We start from the raw sequence: 10220 nt of genomic DNA on the forward strand, positions 1-10220 counted from the left end.
TTATTGTCCTTATAATTGCAGAAACGTCTTAATCATGAACATTATTGCCTCATAAAAATCCCCGTTGACCCGATTTTTTTTTTATCGCTACATTGGAATTTTTTAATTAATTTTTTAAGTGAATACAACAAATGCCATAAAAATTGTCGAAGATATTTTTTCTTTCAAAAATAATTTTCTCTTCTCAAATACTTTTTTGACAAATTAATATACACAATATTTCATTAAAAAAAAAACATTGAAAATAACTGAATATGGATAAAGCGTATCTTTAGGTATATCTACGTATTTTTTTAATTTTCGTTTAATTAGTAGTAGGCAGCAATACTACTGGTTATTAAAAAAGCAAACTTAATTAATTTAGCCCATTTACCTACGTCAAACAAAATTACTCTCGTAAAAAAATTACCCAAAATATAGTCATGTTTTTAATTTATAAGAAACTACAAAGTTGGTAATTATCGAAAAACATAAATAACATTCTAATGTCTCTATAAAATTAATCTCCAAAAAAATACAGATTAAAAAATAACGATAAGAACATCGGTTATTCAAAAACTTCATTTTAGTGTCATCCCGATGTTTTGTAAGCATCTCGTGTTTAATAAAATATATCTATGTATCTTCCCCTTCAAGGAAGCGTCATCCCCCGCCCTCCAAAACAATAAATATGTCAGTGGAAGATATTACAAGACGTTAAGACTCGGGCTACGTCTTCGCAAGTAAATTATTACTCTGCAACTTTCCTGATGAGTTCTGTTTTGTACTAAATAACTTTTTACTTTTATGGCTATGTAGGATTAGACGCAATTCCTATAGGTACTTATTTGTTCGTAACTTAATCCTGGCGAGAAACATAAAAAGTTATAGCTATGTGTATTTGTTTTGAATGTTTTTTTTTTGTAGTTTTCGCATTTATTTGTAAGTAAAAATAAAAGCATAATATTAATACAGCCAACAAATTAAATACATTTTTTAACATGTAGAGCAAAATAAAACTGCATTATATTATTCAAATAAACGATGTAGTCGAGAATTTTTCTATTTTTGTATACAATGTAGTTAACGTACGATAGCGATATAATGATAGCGTGTTAACTTCACCAACAGTTATATGTCAAGCGAACGTTAAAGAGAAAGCTCTATATTCAGACGGACTGAAGAAAAACACTAAAACCACATTGTAGTCGCTTTACAAAGCAAACAAAACAGTTTTCCACAAAAAAATCGGGAAAAAGCGCGACGAAGAAAAACAACGTCTATAAAAGAAATAGCAGAGTTGGCGGGAGAATGCGGCTTGCTCGCTCAGCGAGACGCCATTGGTCATGCCCCCCTTCCTCCTCCCGCTCCATCCGACCCCCTCCTCGTGCCCCCGACCCACACGCTCGACACTAACTCACTCTTCACTTGTTTTTACGGCCGCCATTTTGTGACGTTCACTTCGTCGGAACCGGTATGTGCATTAGTGTGCGTGAAAGCGCTTTGTTTTTTTTTGTACGCAGTATCATGTCATAAGGTTGGCAGCATTTTGTTAGGTTTTTCACAATTTACATTATTTGATGTTATTGAATATAATACCTAATAAAAAAATTGCTTATTTTTTCGATTATATTACGATATCGTATACTATTTTGTATTTGAGCTAACTTTTAAATTAAATTTAGGTTTTCCTTAGCAAGAATAATTTAGGTTAAATTACTAATTGAATGTATGAACATGATTTGTTTTTTTATGGAGATGATAAATTTTATGAAGAGTAATAGGCATATAATCACTTTGTGTTAAACAGAAACAAAAATTAATAATAAATAATAATACTTAATAGCTACCTTCTTTGTATACTCTAGCTCTAATTTCCATGAATTTTCTGCCTAATTAGGTATAAAAACCTATATATTTCTGGTCCAATCTTACAAATACTCCTAATGCTATATGTATAAACCATTCCATCCACATTTAACCACCATTAATGGATCCACGTCCCTCGTAATGAACCTTTACAGATGCATGAGGGTCGGTATAATGGATACTCAGCCAGCGGCCTATCTTAATGTCTCAATACCAATAGCATCAGTCTCCTCATTAAAGAAGACAATTATGTTCCTATCCGTGAGGGGTATCCAAATTTTTTTGTATCTATAGCTGACTACTTTATACTACGTACTTACCTACCAAGTAGATATGTCTATAACAGCGTAACCATGAAACTGACGTTTGAAAACGATGAAACTATGCATATCGGATGTTGCTCAAAGACATGACAACTAGACATGTTATAAAAACATTCTTTAATATTGTTATTAACAGAGTTTTACAATAGGGATCATAGCTTGGAAAACCCATTTGAAACATTGACCAATGAGATTTCATCAGAATATTTTAAACATCGATCGATCATCATTTATATTAAAAAAAACTGAAAAATATGAGGTAGTTACTTTATTATTTTATCATAAATTCTTCAAGTATAAGATAAAGAAAAATTGTATACTTAGTACCTACTCAGCAATCCTTTTTATATTGTTTTTTTTTTGTGTAAGTAAGTAGATAGGTATAAGTATGTAACTTGTTAAAGCAGTTCGAACACCTTGTAAGAAAATATTTTAATTAAAAGTTAATTATTTGAGAAATAAAGAAGGTAGGTGTATTGAAACCAAATAAATTTAAAGAAGATAAGTATGAAAAAGATTTAAATTTATAAAAAAAAAAAAAATATCACATATTTTCGTAATGTAGGTAATTTTATTCGAAGTGCAAAATTTACTTTTGCACAGGCAATTTAAACAGACTCAGAAAAATCATAGAAGAACGAAGCCCTTACAAGCAATTCTTCTAATTTTACGGAGAAGATACTCCAATGCAGATTGCTGAATCCTCAGGATGTTTTATTTTACCAACAAGTACGAGATAAAATATAAACACATGAAAACAGCGTTAGGTACTTACCTACCCGGCGTGAACCTGCAATCTTTAGTTAAGATTTACGTTTTCACGTCATTGAGTTTGGATATAAAAGCAATATAAAATAGTTTAAACTTCTGATGATACTGTAGAACGGTCAAGTTTATAGTAAAAGTTTATAGCGGTAAAAGTGAAATGGTTGTAAAGCGGCAATTGTCGCGACACTCAACCCTTGTTTACGTCTGAGCTTCATTTCTATGGGTTCATTTATTTCTGCAAAAAACGCTAATAGATCTTCAAAATTATTATCATGACCTTTGGATTGACTAGAGTTTTCTTTATAATTGCAGGCATAGTTTAAATATTAGGTACTGTCTTATAAATTTCATTGATTACAAAATAAATGTCCACGAATAATCATGTCCACGAATATAACATTGCGTTGACACATATTAAAATGGTAACAAGCATACCTAAAAGATTTAAAGATTATTACCGATTGAAATAAAAAAAAATAGACAAAGCTACGAGGTATTTCGACTTATCTTACAAACCTATTATTCACTTTTCGCTGGATTGTAAAGAAAGTTAGTTGAAATAATTATACAACTTAAATTTTAAAATTGCTTCACATAATGATTACCGTACTAAGGCTTGACTTATTTCCATACATTGGACAAAGGATCCGAATAGTGTACTTTGCATGACAATGTTAGCACATTGTTACTGACACAAACTGTTGTGACAGGCATCGGTTGTACAAATACAAACAAAATGCTAATTTAAATAAGCAAGGACCTTCCTCCTAGACCTTGCAGTAAAAATTAAAGTATTGTATTTTAATACGCCTTAACAAGGGTGTCTCAGTAACGTTTCGTATGTTCGAATTTTAAACCTTCCAAAAATAGTTAAGCGCTCGTTTATTCTTACATCATCGCGCCATCAAATAAGTCTATGAAATACTCTGAAAGATTGATGAGTTCTCGAGCACCTTCCCAAAATATCGGTTCAGGGGCCCGAAGAGTTAGAGGGATATAGCGCCATATGTTGCCGCTGAAACAATTTTAATTTTGTAAGGGAAATCTTTACATTATGCAATTTTGAGCCTTAGTTCTAGGAGAGTATGACAGTCGAGAGGTGGCCTGGAAGTTTACAGCAGATCGATATAAGTCCACCTTGAAGGTGACATCCAAACTGTCGATACATTTCACAATTGTCGTAAACTTCTGGAGACGGAAGGGGAGCGCAATAAAATTATCATTTTATGCCGTTCGACGACTGAAATGACACGAGAATGCTGTAAAACTGATTTATTGGACACATCCCGGGAGTCACATGCTGAATTTTTGACGAGATCTTTGTTTTCAGATAAAGTGAAAATGCAGAGATCGCTGAATTAAATTTGAAATATTACCATAATTAAACATGAGATCGGGTATCATAAAAGTAAATTTAGATATTTTATATTCATATAGTTCTATTCGTATAGAAAACTTTTATTTCAATGCATATGCCTTGATTTTTTTAGAGAAACTGTAAAAATTACAAAATATTATCATTAGTATAGTCATATAGTCACTTACATCCATTATTTATACATACCTAATATATTAATAAAATTGAGATAATCTTATCCTATTGTTCGAATCTAAAGTGGAAAAACGGAAAGGGTGAATTGATGAATTAACCAAATACCCCATCACAAACAGGTTACCTCCATTGGTCATTTGGACAATTTGATTAAGCCGGCTCACCACCGTTTTATTAGCCTATATTTCCTGATTAAGCTCGCCCGACCTACGTTGTCATGGCTCTCTAATAAACGGGGATTGGGCACGGTGTCTTATATCGTAGGTGTGTGATGTATGAGACAAATATAAAGATATTGTTATATAATATTTCCCATATTTACTTGATGATTTATTTTTATTAAATAATAAAATTATAATTTTTTTTTTAAATGCAACTTAGTGCGTATGACGAATTGTATATATTAAGAAAAGTTTCTACATAGAGATAGGACACTAAGTTTATTTCCGATCACATAATATGTAGTTACATTTAAAATATGACATTAAAACTGTAATGAGTCACTTGTTTTATTAATAAACAAATAAAATTAACGTTTCAAAAATAAACGTTATAAATGAATGAGAAAGCAATTGTCGCGACCTCTCAACTTGCGAAAAACGCATTAAAACAAACAGTGCAATAAAAATAAATCTAACTGCCTATAAAAACTGCCATAACTATCACTTAAACGCTATTGTATTTTAGCGTCTTTTATCTCTTCTGCCGACAAAACGCAGAAACAACATTGTGTTCCCCGCTAAAGAGTATGTGAAAAATCTTTATGCTAAATAGATTTTCAATGTCTCATCGAACAACCATTAATGTAGACAATTTATCGACCAGTTGACACCAGCCAGGCGCGGCCGAGGACTTTGCAATTTTAATAAATTATCCTCTACCGGTTTATACTATTATATACAAGACCTTCTTACAATGAACCAACTACATAAGTTACCTGCTTAAGTGCATACAGAGTTGAGCCAGCAAGTTAATAACTTGATACAAAAAAAAGTGTAAACTTGAATATCTTGTCGAGTATTCTATATAAAGAACATATTCTGATGTTGTTTAATAATGCTTATCTCGCAGCACGACGACCTTACACAATAATAATAAAGACAGTTTATTAGGCAGCCCGACATGACGCGTTATCGACTTCAATTAAATATCATTTTTATTGAGAATCGCTGGAAACGCCCCGTGGTCACTATTTTATTTTTATCTTTAATGTTTCAGTGTATTATACACCTTATATGTATTTAATTTGCTTTAAAGATTGGAGAAGACTTTACTATTTTTACATTATTTTTTTATTAAATTCAATCGCGCTTTAGGCGTCATAAATTGTTTTAAAAGTGATACAATAATATGCAACTGTTACCTTTATTATCTTCCATCCATTGTGGTACAACTGCTGTGTTAATATTATTGCACCTGAAACAATAATAAGTTGAATTTAGATACGATACTCATACAATATAAGTCGAAATACATAATTCATATACAAAAGCATTAATATCGTTGTATAAATCATCCCCATGAAATATTAAACATACTAATTCTGCGCTTTCTCAAATAAATCACCAACGAAAAAACTGTTGATACCATTATTTATTTATTCGAAAGCATCATGGACTATAAAACTGCACGAACCCACGGCCTTCGTAACAATGAATACGAAAAAAAAATCGCAGAATCGAACCGAGATCGCTTTCCTTCAATGGTTACTTTATATGCAAATTCTTTGCAATAAAAAAGGGGAACCCTTCTTCTAGCTTTATACAGAGAGCACAAGACTCGAATCCGACGTTTTATGTATTCGAGAATCGAGGTTGTTTTATTGGTATCGAATATCGATTGGAAGTCCGCTTCTAGCAGTAGCAAGACTCGATTGCAGTTCATAAAATATACAAAGACAAAATACTCAGTTACTTCTAAGACGTATAGCTTGTCCAAATATTGCACATAACTTATTAGCAACGACGAAATGTTTATATTATATAAATTATTTATAATAACAATTAGCTGAAACATTCCACGTACCGTTTTACGACTACGAGCTAAATAATAAAAATCTCTAATGACATTCCAAGATTATGTTACTCTCATCATATCATAGAAGCGTTCCACTGACGATATAATAAACATAAAATATATTACTATCCAATTACTCTTCATGTCTTTGTTCATTCATAATTTCGGTAATATTATCTTTTTGGAGCAGATCGATTCAATCGTAAAATTATTACTCATAATACCTGAGATTATCGGCGTATATTTTTTTGTCCCGATAAGCTTGTAACTAGAACTGACTCCACTATAAATTTCATAACAAACTGCCACATGAAGCCATATCTTGTGTACATTATGAGCTTTTTCGTTTAAGCCAGAACATTCGGTCTTCGCTTCAATAACGCGATATCAAATGTTATAACACATTCAAATATAGTCTCTCTATACAAAAAAATAAAGTTGATTATACGTATGATGTCTTCAACAGGAGAATGTAAAAAGCAAAGGCGTGAACCGCCCTTTATATGTTTAACTTAACTGTTAATAATATCAAGGTATAGATATAAAACCGGACTTATTTGACTAAATAAACATTTTATGTTTAGAAATTCCATTTCGTCGCTTATGAGATTACGAAGTTTAAAACAGAACGTTGTGCTGTAATTAATAAAAATTAAAAGTAAATTACAAAAAATAATCCTATACTACTGCCAGTAGCACTCATCGTCTTAAAATATAGTAGGTAGATATGTGTAACGATGTAGTATGTATACATTAGGTATTTAAGTAACCTTCGACACCTACTTTGAGTGGTTCAGTAAGCGCGCCAATAAACTTAAGTCAGAAATGGTTCATATTCATTACGACAATGTTGCCTGGGACATCTAAATTACCTATTGAGCGGCTGTCTGCCTGAGTTATAGTAGCATAAATTAAGTGCACAAGATACGCCCTCCGCAAATACTCACCTACGGGACCCTCATCGACTCCCTTGTCAAAACTTCCATTATATTTTACAAGAAGTTATTGCTCTGTTGAATTTGATTACAGAATCCTGAACGTACGTGTACAGTAATTCTTATTAGTCTCATTACTAATTTCATGAATATCTCACAGATTTTATCTTTTGTTTTATTGAAAACACTAACTGTAAACTCGATCAATGTCGTTAACGTTACCAAAAGTGTGAACTCTTTATGTTTTACGCGTTGTTATTTTACGAGAAAGCAGTAAAATGTCATTATGTCCATGTTGGTAACTTTAAAAATGTCACATGTACAATTGAGGAACGTAAAGAAAAAAATTTATCGAATATTTCAAATTGATTGATTTTATAACCGCTTATTTGTACTTTGTAATCGAGGTAAGTACTGTGGTTATTTATATCGGTGTAAGAAACATTTGAAGGTTTCTCCATTTCGGTCCAGGGCGGCACGTTCGTATCAACAATTCTTTTGTGAACGCCCCGAATTGCCGACATAAAACTCGCAGTCCTGTTCTATTACGTGACGTCTCCAGAATTTTTAACGTCTATATTACTAGATATAAGTATTCTTATCAGTTCAAAGCGAATCACGTTTTTCTTATTTCTTTTCCTCGACCAAAAATCGTAAAATACATTATTAAAGCTGCCTCGAGATATTTAAAGGGAGAAACTTTTGCAATTAATGCTGCAGGAAGACATCAGCGAAGTTTTTTTCATCAAGCGGTGGCTGTATAATGAATGGCTCGACTGAGGGATCTCGTAAAACACTGTATAACTTAATAAATAAAGATAGAATTCGTGAAGATTTATCACAAGAACCATTCCGTATCATACGTTGAGCCTGAGGCGTGATCTCCGTATACGACATGACTAAGGTCGCTATAAAAATAGAGATATTATGTCATAGGAACAAACCGCCTTTAATATTTACTAGAGATCTCGTTTGAAATATTTTGACATTTCTAGGTAGAAAACGGACCGCATTGCGGCGGCCTGGGAGCTCGGGTGTTCCTTCGTGGAAACGTCCTAGTAATAAAGACGTCAAATGCCACCCATTCGTAATTATTAAACTTTAAATAGAGGATTTTATCAGTTTCTGATCAGAATCAAATATTCGTGTTATATACCGTTCGTGAAATGATAAAAATCTAAATACCTATATAAAAAGTAAAATATAACAGTTGTATTCGTTCGGTTTTTGTGATAAGAATATTTGATGCAATAGTTTTTTTTTTAACTTATCTTCGGTAGATTTTGGAATATATATAACATTTAGGTAGGTAAATAGTTAGGATAAATTTATTCTCTACACGTTCGAACACAGGTGATGCGAAGTGGAGATACAGAACGGATCGTGTTTTATTGTTATTCCCACTCTGCGAATTGAATTTGAAACAGCCGAGAACCGGGACCGATCAATACTGAACTACTGCAAAACCCTATTTACGTTCTACAGTCATACATTCACTGTTTCACTGCCGATAGCCTGGTATTTGTTGCTGTATAAAATGAGCGGAAAATAGAACAATTTAGCCATTTTCTATGAACTATGCAATACGTTGACCCATAATAACGACACGTTTTAATTTGTTACAATATATTTTTTATATAATTATTTTTCAGAACACATTGCTTGCAGTTTTATAGCTTGGACATAAATTATTATTAGTACAAATACTAAAAATTCATTTGTAACGTATGAGATTTAAGTCGTTTTGTTCATTTCTCGATGTACTATTAAATCTTATCTTTCGGTTATAACCGGAGTGAGTAGGTACATTAACGAAGTTCTTGCATTCGGTTCGATTTTAATTTTGTTTTAGAGCCTGGCTCCGTCGGCTTACTTGGGCGCTATTATCTGAGCCGTTTTATCTCCAATGTAATCTTGTTAAGAGGCTTCTCCCTCTTTCCACCACCCGCGGCCCTCTGTAGAAGCAATAATGCTGAAATCCCCGGTTTTTGGAGCTCTAACTAAGCTACGTATTATGATGAAATTCTAGGCCAAATCAGCATTACCGCTCCTTATATTTTAAAGTTATATTACGTGAATATTTTTTGGTGTACAGCTATTAAATGTTTTATATATTTGTAATGTTATGTCTGTACGGAAATGTAGGTATTAATGATTTTGTAAGAAAATGTAATATCTACTCACAGCATTGGCACAAAGAACAACTTGTTACTCCTGTTTATCGATTGGATTGAGTCAGTAACTCTTTTGTGGGCAATGTATTTTTGTTTTTACAACAGAATCACAGAATTCATTCAAATGCCTGTAGCAATAGTCAAATTAAAAAAAAAAATTGTTAAAGAACATGTGTAAGAAATATTATTATGCAATTAGACAGTTCATGGTTAATATCACACCTTGAGAATGAAACGATCACCTTCTGGCTATTTATATTGTGGTATTGAATATTTGTAAATAATCACAAATTAAAAAATATACGCGCTGAGTTTCTTTCGCCGTTTCTTCTCAGATCAGGGTATTTTAAACTCCAAACCGGATATAGTGATGTTTGACAATCAATAAGTACCTAAATGTAATATTTCTATATTGAATAAAGGAATTTGATCTAATTTGATTTGACTACTCTATGGTTATGAGCTAAAAGAAGAATATTTCGGATATTTCGTCACAGACAACATTTTTGACTTTTTATCTGTGATGCCTTGTCACATTGTCATTCAAACTTTTCGATTTCTCATATTTTATTATCATAGAAAATTATTTTATTATCTTAATAAA

The sequence above is a fragment of the Vanessa atalanta genome, chromosome 11 (genome assembly GCF_905147765.1).
Source record: "Vanessa atalanta chromosome 11, ilVanAtal1.2, whole genome shotgun sequence".
Classification (NCBI taxonomy): domain Eukaryota; kingdom Metazoa; phylum Arthropoda; class Insecta; order Lepidoptera; family Nymphalidae; genus Vanessa; species Vanessa atalanta.